Source organism: Sciurus carolinensis, chromosome 19, assembly GCF_902686445.1.
Source record: "Sciurus carolinensis chromosome 19, mSciCar1.2, whole genome shotgun sequence".
NCBI lineage: Eukaryota > Metazoa > Chordata > Mammalia > Rodentia > Sciuridae > Sciurus > Sciurus carolinensis.
Window position 1 is genome coordinate 10,614,874 of NC_062231.1, and position 11,530 is coordinate 10,626,403.

Consider the following 11,530-nt stretch of genomic DNA (forward strand, 5'->3'; position numbering starts at 1 on the left):
TATTTTTGTTTTGATTATTCATGACAGTAAATGAGCCAAGGCCATAAAACTTGTTATTATTATTGTTATTATTTTTTAGAGTGGCACTTTAAGACTTCTTGGGCTTCCTGGATGCATTTGTACATACAGAAGGATTGTTAAACTTAGTATGCGTTAGTTATTAACAATGGATAGGGAACCTTGCTTATCACTGAGTTTTACAGAAACATATTTTTATATTCTTCTTTTGTAATCACAGTATTTAAAGATAATAAGTATACTCAGAAAGCAGAGATTAATGTGAAATGTATAAAGATTCTATGACAGAAGAGAGCTTCACAATCCAGTTTTACTAGAAGACACTCTCTTTGCCCACATTATTTGGTGTATCTCTGAAACATTTGAAAAATACTTTTCTGTGACTTACTAGACTGTAGAGAATGAGTGCTTTTAGATACATTACAACTTTCTCTAGTAGAATTTGACATCTTTCTTTTGAGTTTTTTTGTTTTCTTTTTTTTATTGTAAACAAATGGGATACATGTCGTTTCTCTGTGCATGGAGCAAAGGCATACCATCTGCGCAATCATAAATTCACATAGGGTAATGTTGTTTGATGCATTCTGTTCTCTTTTCCCTTCCCCCCACCCTTCCCACCCTCTTTGACATCTTTTTTCCATTGACTTAATGGTTCTATCGAATTTTAAAAGAAGGTTGCCAATTTTCATCTCTTGAGCCTCTCTGAGGTTTAGGATGCTCTAAACCTGATCAGTCTGCTTTTTGAAGTTCCTATCTCTGTAATTCTTCTGCCTGCTGAGTAAGTTCTCTGGAGGTGAGGATGTAGCACGTAACTGGTATTCATCTGGGGATCCTTTTTGCTGGTTTGGCTTCATTAGCTCTTTATCCACCTCTTTCTGTAGTTGTAATGCTAATAACTGGTCCTTTTCCTCTTTTTTTATGTCTCTCAAAAAGTGAATGCTCCAAATCTATCAGTTTTTGGGTAAAGTTCATTTGTTCCCTCTTGATCTGAAGAAGATAATGGGAACGTTTTCCTCCATTTTAAAGAAAAACATGGATCCTGACTGCTTCAACTGAAGATTCCTGGCTTTTTCTTTTTGAAATACCTTTACTCATCAGTTGGCGAGACTCTTCATTTTCTGTCTCAACTGGGTTGCCTCCAAGTACTTGTGTTTTATCTGAGGAAGTACACCCATTCTCTGTCTTGCCACAAGGCTTAATTATAGTTTCTTTAGAATAGGGAACTTTGGTTTTAGGTCCTTCATAGTTTATGACACACAACTCTTGATCATGATTGTTGGATTGTGTTTTGGCTTTTCCTTCAAGGCCCTGTTCTGCGTCATAGACACATAACCATGGCATAGGTGACTCTACTGAAGACTTTGCACCTTGTTCTTGAATTTCAAGGCATATTTGAGGAGAAAGTGTTGGCATGTTTTCTTCAATTTCTTTGTCTTGCCACTTAGGACTCTTCATATCACTACTGTCAATTTCTTCTGAATATCTCCAATGTTTCTTTGTTTGTTCTTATTTTTCTTTTGTGACTTTCTTGTGATCGGATCAGATTTTCTGGAATTCAAAGGCGAAGTCAAGGTACTTCCCTCATACAGATTATTAATATTCATGCTTACTTTTCTTGCCAGTTCTTCATCATTTTTTAGTAGTTCTTCCACTTCACTTTGCCTTTTCTCTGCATGTTTTTTTCTTCTCTTCCTCCTCTGCCAATAATCTCTGTATATATTCATCACTGGCTTTGTTTTCTTCTTCCTCACTGGCTCATGGCTCTGCCTCAACCTTGCTTATCTCTTCTTCATATTCTCTTCTTAATTCCCCAGGTTTACCTAACAGATGAATGGGCTGATGACCATCAACGATTTCTTCCGATCCTTGCCCAGAGACTCTACGCTTGCATTCCTTTGGATAGTTTTTTCTGAATTATTTCCCATAGTTCCATATTGATAAGAGAATTTCTTTGGGTATGGTACCGAGTCCATGAAGAGACCCGGCGATGACAGAAGGGATAGCACAAACTTGCCTTTTTGACAGTCGACTGGAAACACGGATTACAGAGCGTGTGGTTACAAGGAAGGGTAACGGGCTCGATTAGGATTTCCACACAGATCTGGATTAGGATTTCCACACAGATCTGGCACAGGCATTGTGACAGGAAAGGGATGGCTTCTTTGGGTAGAGCCATTTTAATATGATAAGGAGGCCTATTCAACATCACCACCAGGTCCCAATGCTCCTGGGAGCTCTGGGACTGACTCTGGCCACTGCTGAGAGAATGCCACTCCCACCAGGACACCCGGCTCAGACGGCAGGACTTCCATTTTACCCATTTTACCATTGCTGTGGGGGCAACTCATGAGCCCCCACATTCCAGCTTCAGGGGGCCCTCCGCAGTGTCCTAAAACCCTGTGACTGACAGGCCCCTCACAGCTCTTCAGTCAACCACAAACAAGGGGGTATGCATTTTTATCTGGAGAGTGGAGACTCTCTTTTTGATTCTTCATTGCAATGTGAGCTGTTTCCCTCTGCCACACTCTTCCACTGTGATGTTCAGGCTCAACTCAAACCCTGAGAAATGGAGGTGACAGAATGTGTGGACTTGAATAGTAGGTCTAACAATTAGCACTGTCTTTTCTTGGTTTATCACCTTCTGTACACTAAGACCTCTGAAACCATCAGCACTGAAATAAACTTTTCCTCCTCTACAATTTTTACAGTCAGGTCTTTAGTTACAGCAGCAAAATAACTGACTAAAATAATCATATATATCATAGTACTTGGCAAATCCTAGATTTGCTCACATAAGGTTCATTGACTAATAAGTAATTATTACTATGGAGGTAGCAACAAAATTACATATATATTTCCTGAAAAATATAAGTGCTTTTGCTTTTGAATATTGTAAACACCCTACACATTTGTTTCCTCTGAACATGTAAACATTGAGCTTGGGCAGGCATGCTCATGCACACTCTATTCCCATCTACTCAGGAGATCAACACAGGAGAATTAAAAGTTTGACATTAGCCTTCATAATTTAGTGAGACCCAGTCTCAGAATAAAAAACAAAAAAATAAGGAATGCTATTGATGTTGCTCAGTCATAAATCAGTCAATTTTCCCTGGGTTCAATACCTACTACAAAAGAACATAAGCAAAACCCACTGAATTGGAATATTTTTACTCACATCACAGCGGATATTTTCTCAATCAAACTGTATCAATAAAATTATGTAGAAGAAATGCCTGAGCTCCATGATTTCCAGCTAAAACTAGTCTTGAGCCTACAAAAGGATACTATGAAGGTCCATGTGTCCTGATGCATGTAGAGGCAGATTTTTAAGAGTTAGATTTGAATTGTAGGTAATCACTCCTGAGAAAGAAGCTCAGAGAAGGAGAAGAAAGCAGATGCTGCTGGTTTTCTGGTGTTTTTCAGGTGTGGGGCTGCATTTTCCTTCCAAAATGTTATGTATTTTGAATTTGCAAACTTTCTTCCCTACTGTTTATCTTGGTAACATGTCTTAAACTACTTTATTTTCTTTATGGAATAGTTAATTTGTAGCCCTTTATAATAGAAACATCTCCTCAATGTGCACACTTCAGTTTTATTCATGTGATGAATTCATGACCTGTAGTGCTGAACACATTTTCTTTTAAATGTGTTAGTGCCATAGACTTGCATTTGCTATTGTTCAGTCATTAGATATTGCTAAGGAAGTAAACCATGATTTTTTTTTTATTCCATCTGGATGCTCCATCAACTTCAAGAATTAACAAAATGCACATTAAAAGAGGATTCCATTCCTTGCGTATTGTAACATAAAGTTTTCAAAGAGAATAATTAGAAGAGAATCACAATCCATTGTATTCAGGGAGCCCAAATCTGTTTTTCTTGGCCCCTTTTCATCCACTTGAGTCTTGGCAAGGCCTATTTTTGTCCTCCCTGCCTAGAGGAATCAGGATGGAACTACCTCATTTGGCAAATTTGCCCAAATTTGGAGCATTGAAATCATGGTTCCTATCAGACCAGGCATGGACTCTGAAGTCTCTGCAAATCCCCATCCATCCACTCCTCAGCTGCTTTTTCAAGGAAGCCCCCTCCCCTACACTGCCAAAATTGCCCAGTCTCACTAGAGGAAGATTTCCAACAGATTTCAACCACAAAGATGTCCTGCAGCTCTGTGCATGTCCAAAGACTTTGACGGATGGAGATAAACCAGCTCACCTCAGAAATACGATGAGTCCTATCTATCATGCTGTGCTGAACAAAACTGGACTACTCTGCCCTCCATGCTCCCAAACTGCCCACCATGTGCTTAATGGCACTGGGTCAGTTCCATGTGGGTGACAGTTTAGGCATGTCCTTGTCTTTGTGCTTCCACTGGCTCAGGCATGATGAAGTTTGGACTGCTGTCCCTTGTGTGGGCATGCAGACTCTCATGGCCATAGGAGTTTTTTGCTCCCCAGGCATGTCCTGCCACCTGGGCCTCTAGTTCCTGTAAATTTCCAACACCCTGTGCCAAGCCCTCACTTAATACCAGCACCTCTTTTCCCTCTGTCCATCTCCCTTGGAGGAGCCCTGTCCAAGTCATGGGAAGATTTCCAACACTGTCACTGGGTTCAACCCATCACTTCCTTTACTATGACAAACATGATGTGCACCATATTAACCTAGAGAATCAGTCTGAGGGGACAGGGACAAAATGTTGACATAGTGAATAAGGAACAGATTCTAGGTGGAAACCCACACTGAGAGTCCATCTTTCTTCATTTTTCACATCAAAGTCTGTAGGCTTGACCCTTACATCTTCCATTGGGGGCAAAATTCTTTGAGCCCAATTCAGTGATCTTTCCCTCAGTTTTACATGATCATAATGGATGACATTAATCTTGAATCTTTTGACATCCCTTCCATTAAATCAGAATTGCTTTCTCATAGTTCATATTAGAAAGATGTTTATTGTACTAAAGCAAACCATGAAATAAAGAGACTCAATCTCTAGAATATTAAAGTTCCTATTCAGCTACCTTTTAGCACTTCTATAGTGTGGAGAACATGCACACATCAAATTTCAGGGACAACATTTATCATAAGAAGGTTAACATTATATTATGCTCTACATTTTATTTCATTTTGCTTCCTGGAGGCCACTTGTATCAAAACCATGATGCTGTTTCTTTATGTACATTGACAATCTATATAAAATCTATCTACCAGATTTTTCTCAATAATGATAATAAATTTGTCTTTATTATTAAGTGTCTCCTTAGAAATTTTAAAATATCATATGTAAACCACCTTGTTTTATGCAGAAATTGTTTTCCTTTTTTGAATTTCTCTTTACTTGTGACTTGCTTTGGAGAACAAAAACTCTCATGTTTGTTTACTCCACATTGGCTTTGTAACTAGAGGCTTGAAGGAAACCATAGCTCTGTATGTTTTCATTTTATTTTGCCTCAAGTTCAAAGGCATACACATTCTAATCTCCTTACATTTTCTGTAAAGGAAACAGTTTAAAAAAGCCTATTTCTCAGTACATTAAAATTTGAAAATATAGTTCATAGATGATATGTGAAAAATATCAAGGAAAATAAAAGACTAACAAATTTTAACTTTTTTTATTCTGTTCTTCAATATTATATCTCAGTAGTGTCATAAAAAAGAAAAAAAGCATCAATCCCAAGTTTTATTATAATTTTAAACAATTGGATATTTTTACTATGATTTACATAAAAGGTTGTCTTGTTTTAGTGCATAAAATCTTGCTCCTTTCACATATGTACTAAAATGTAAAATTTAATCAATTTGATTTTATTGCCTTTTTAATATGTTTGCATTACTCTTCTCAGTTATAATAACTTCAGTAACTGCTCTGAAAATTCTTTTAATTTCAGACTTTATTTTGACATTTATTTTCCTTTTAATGAATTGTAGGCCAGGTAGACTTGCAAAAAACCCAGGAAGACCATTAATTGGATGTTTGACAACATATCCTCAAAGATTATTAAAAAAGAAAAGTATTATCACTGTCAAAAGATTATTTTGGGTGTATGCATTAAGATATGAGAAACTCTTGTAGTGATAAGTATATATTTGAAATGATCAAAAAGGAGTCTTGTTGCTATTTGCTATTGTAGCAAAATGCATAAACTGCTTAAAATATTTGAAATCAGATTCACTAGTGAACTCTTCTTTAGTGTACTACCTCATTGTTATTCTTGGACCAGTGCTACTGGCATCAATGGAGAGCTTGCTACATACTCAGAAACCCAGATCCTGTCCCAGGACTAGTGACTCCATCTATGCATTACCAACACATCCAATCCATGTTTGTGCTCATTTCAATTTGGGAAGCAATCATCTAATTCAGTGTAACTTTCTCATTTGTGAAATATACAAAATATGCAAATATATTCTTTTACTTTAATTTTACATTTTATTTCACAAAAGTGTAGGATATACACTTCTTTTGGACTTCTGTTTTCCTTTTTCCTCAGAGTTACATAATATGTTAGACAAGGAGGCGTTGTAAAAAAGTATCTTACTGAATCATCTTTGTCAGAACCAGTTCTCTTAACTCTCATTGGGTTAAGATAAAACTTCTGTGAATGATCATGAGGTCAAAGTGTCATTTAGACATTTATTCTTATTTCAGGAACCATTGACATTCATGGATGTGGCCATTGATTTCTCTCAAGAGGAATGGGAATACCTGGACCAGGGTCAACAGAAATTATACAGAGATGTGATGTTGGAGAACTACAGAAACCTGGTCTTTCTGGGTGAGTGAGCTTCCCTTCAGAATTCCTGATTCACTATCAGTATTGAATATTCTTCCTTTGTAGAGTATCTCTTGGTCGGTTCCACTGTGCCTGAATGAGTTTCAGATACTTTCATGGGAATACATTGGAATATTGTTGATATAGACAGGAAAATATGAATTATATTTCTTTTTATGTTTAACCTCTTTTCTTCTCTATATGATGTACACCTGTCACTTCAGATCTGTCAAAGAAATTCAACAGTATTATATATTTTGACCAACCCCTTAAAGTGCAATGCATTTCCTACCTTTGATTCATTCCCTTTACTGTTGATAGTTGGAAATTTGCTCAGGATTTGAAGAGTGAATGTTTTTTAAATATTCTAATGGGTGTGTCAAGAAATAATATTTAGAGAAATAATTTTCCAGAATCTGGCCTTAGTCTAATAAACATAGTAGTATGACATAAACATCAGTAATTACAAGGAGGATTCCCAATAGTCATTCCATTTTCCAGTAAATAATCCTCACTGTCTCCAAGCCATTCTTATTCACCTTTATGGACCAAAGGAAGGTCCATGGAATCTAAAGAGACAAGGGGCACTAGTTGTTTTAATGAGTTATTTTTCTTTTTCTTTTTTTGCTGCTGTGACTAAGAGATCTGGCAAGATAATTGTAAGGAAGAAATGTATACTTGTGGCTATGATTTCAAAGGTCCTTGTCCATAAACAGCCAGAATCCTATTAGTCATGTTTTGTGTTCTGATTGGTGTTTAATTATAATCCATTTATACTTAGACAAATTACTAAAAATAATGAGCTTATTACTGTTACTTTGTAAGTTGTTTTTTCTAGCTTTTATAATTGTTTTCCTTACTTTTTTATTTGAGTTAATTTTTGATTTTTATTGTGACATGCTTTAAAGTCTGCTCATATTCTCTTTATATATTTTATGGTTATTATGCCATTAAATTGGGATTATATGCAGCAGTTTAAGTTTAAACTACATTATGCATTGATACTAAATTTACCTAAACTCCACAATTAAATCAACATCTTTGCATGTCCTCTTAAAGTCATTATTAATTTCACAGCTATTTTATATTGTACACTAATTAATAGGTTTATGACACCCTCATCTTTGTCTTTGAAATTCTATAGCAAAATTGTGTTATGTATCATCTTTACAATGTAATAGAATTCATATTTGTGTGTATTTGTTCTTTTACCAGAAAATTTTGAGATTTCCAATGATTTATTTTGTGAAGATTTATTTTACATCCAATAGAAAGGATTCTCTATAGAATTTCTTATAGGAGAAGTCTAGAAGTCAGAAACTTTTTTAGCATTTGTGTATCTTGATATGCTTTCTTTTACTTTACTATTGAAAAATACTGGTTTTGGATACAGTATTTATGGATGTTAGTTTTTTTCTTTTTCTTTTTTCTATTCATTGGATTATATATTCCAATTCTTTTTTTGTTTGTTTTATTTATTTATTTATTTATTTTTCCTCATAATATTTTTTTTTACGTTTACATAGGGTAATGATGTTTATTTTATTTTTCCTCTCCCCCCACCCCTCCCATCCCTCTTTTCCCTCTACACAGTCCTTCTTTCCTTTATTCTTACCGCTCTCCTTAGCCTAACTCTAAACCTAACCCTAAACCTAATGCTAGCCCCTCCCACCCCCCATTATATGTCCTCATTCGCTTATCAGCGAGATCATTCGTCCTTTAGTTTTTTGAGATTGGCTTATCTCACTTAGCATGATATTCTCCAATTTCGACCATTTGCCTACAAATGCCATAATTTTATCATTCTTCATTGCGGAGTAATATTCCATTGTATAAATATGCCACAGTTTCTTTATCCATTCATCAACTGAAGGGCATCTAGGTTGGTTCCACAATCTGGCTATGGTGAATTGAGCAGCAATGAACATTGATGTGGCTGTATCTCTGTAGTATGCTGATTTTAAGTCCTTTGGGTATAGGCCAAGGAGTGGGATAGCTGGGTCAAATGGTGTTTCCATTCCAAGCTTTCTGAGGAATCTCCACACTGCTTTCCAGAGTGGCTGCACTAATTTGCAACCCCACCAGCAATGTATGAGTGTTCCTTTTTCACCACATCCTCGCCAACACCTATTGTTGCTTGTATTCTTGATAATCGCCATTCTAATTGGGGTGAGATGAAATCTTAGGGTAGTTTTGATTTGCATTTCCCTTATTACTAGGGATGTTGAACATTTTTTCATATATCTGTTGATTACTTGTACATCTTCTTCTGTGAAGTGTCTGTTCATTTCCTTAGCCCATTTGTTGATTGGATTATTTGTATTCTTCGTGTAGAGTTTTTTGAGTTCTTTATAGTTTCTGGAAATTAGCGCTCTATCTGAGGTATGGTTGGCAAAGATATTCTCCCACTCTGTAGGCTCTCTCTTCACATTTCTGATAGTTTCCTTTGCTGAGAGAAAGCTTTTAAATTTGAATCTATCCCAGTTGTTGATTCTTGCTTTTATTTCTTGTGCTATGGGAGTCCTGTTAAGAAGTCTGATCCTAAGCCAACAAGTTGAAGATTTGGACCTACTTTTTCTTCTATAAGATGCAGGGTCTCTGGTCTGATTCCGAGGTCCTTGATCCATTTTGAGTTGAGTTTTGTGTAGGGTGAGAGATAGGGGTTTAATTTCATTCTATTGCATATGGTTTTCCAGTTTTCCCAGCACCATTTGTTGAAGAGGCTTATATTCCAATTCTTTTCTGGAAGTCTTCCAGTAAAAAATCAACTAGTAATTATATAGATGTCCTTGTAAGTGATACATCTCTTATCTTTTGATCCTCTCAAAATTTATATGTGAATTTTGAAACTTTGAATATATGTGCTTTATTTTCAAAGTTTTTGTGCTTATCCTTGCTTTTTACTGTTTGATAGCTTTCCTTCCTCACATTTTAAATTTCTCTGATCTCATTTCTTAAGGAATATTTTATATACATAATTTCTGCTGATTTCTATTAGTAACATTTTTCTCCCAGTTTTATTTACTTTAATTCTTTTTTTAATTTATATTTTTAATTTTTATTAATTTAAAAATATTTTTACAGACTGCATTTTGATTCATTGTACACAAATGGGGTACATCTTTTTCTGTTTGTGCACAATGTAGATTTATACCTTTCATGTAATCATATCTGTACATATGGTTGTGATATTTGTCTTATTCCACCATTTTTCATACCCCTCCCTCTCATTTCCTTCTGCATAATCTAATGTTGCTCCATTCTTCTCTCACCCCCACCTCCCCACCCCCATTATATATCATCATCCCTTATCAGGGAAATCATTCAGCCTTTGGTTTTTTTGGTATTGGCTTATGTCACTTAGCATGATATTCCCCAATTCCATCCATTTATCTACAAATGCCATAATATTATTCTTCTTTATGCTCAATAATATTCCATTGTCTATATATATTACTGTTTCTTTATCCATTCATCTGTTGAAGGACATCTAGGTTATTTTGACAATCTAGCTATTGGGAATTAAGCTGCTATAAATATTGATGTAGCTGTGTTACTGTAGTATGCTCATTTTAAGTGCTTTGGGTATAAACCAAGGAGTCGGATAAGTGGATCAAAAGGTAGGTCCATTCCAATTTGAAACTGCACCAGCAATGTAAAAGTGTGCTTCTTTCCTCAAATCCAGGGAAACATTTATTATTATTTGTATTTTTTTCTTCTTTTTTCTTTTTCTTTTTTTTTTTTTTTTTTTGCAGTGCTGGGGATTGAACCCAGGGCCTTGCAAGGCAAACACTCTACCAACTGAGCTACATCTCTAGCCCATTATTTGTATATATTTTTAATTTTTGGCATGCTGGGGATCAAACCCAGGGCCTTGTGCATGCAAGGCAAGTACTCTATAAATTGAGCCATCTCCCCAACCCTCATTATTTGTATTTTTGATATTAGCCATTCTAATTGGAGTAAGATGAAATTGTAGAGTTGCTTTAATTTTCATTTACTTTAGTTCTTGAATAGCACTTTGAATATCACAAAAATGGTTATTTAGTTTTGTTTAGTAAATTCATAACTTTCACATTATTATCTTTTCCTCACTGTTTTATATTGTTGCTTTGATTGACCCAAGTTTCCCTTTTTTCTTTGTGTGCTCTTATTTCCACTGAGATTTTTCTACTTAAAACCAAGCTTACAGTAGATGCTTATAGTTATTCTGAAAATATTTGGAAATTACTAAATAAATAATCAATAGGTCAGATAAAAAGACATGTGCCTCTAATTCCAGATAAGAAGAAGTCTGAGGCAGAATGACTGCAAGTTTCTTGGTGAAATCTTGTCTCAAAAGTAAACAATCTAGAAAAGGCCTGGGGGGATTGTGGTTGAAGCTCAGTGTTAGAGCAGTTTCCTACCATGTGTGATCTTGTGGTTTTATCCTCAGCACCGCACAAAAATTAAGAAGAAAATTTTTGAAAAACGTAAGAGGGACTGGTGAAGTAATTCAGTGGAAAACTGCCCCTGTATTCATCCCCATATAAGAAAAGAAGAGGGAAAAAATAAGGTAAAAAGTCAATTGTTACATCACCTGACTCGTGAAATCTGAACAAGTTGACTTTAGGAGCTGTGATTTGGGAGATATTAGAAGTAATGACAGTCAAAGTTTTCATTTTATTTTACTTTTTGTGGTGCTCAGGATTGAACCCAGGGCCTTTGGTTGCAAGGCAAGCACTCTACCAACTGACCTATAT

The 11,530-nt window shown here is 35.7% G+C and overlaps 1 pseudogene; it reads right to left on the reverse strand.

Annotated features, from left to right (window-relative positions):
- Nucleotides 1-356: 356 nt before the first annotated feature.
- On the reverse strand, nt 357-2,194 carry LOC124970952 (E3 ubiquitin-protein ligase RNF168-like; annotated as a pseudogene).
- Between the last annotated feature and the right edge of the window lie 9,336 nt (nt 2,195-11,530).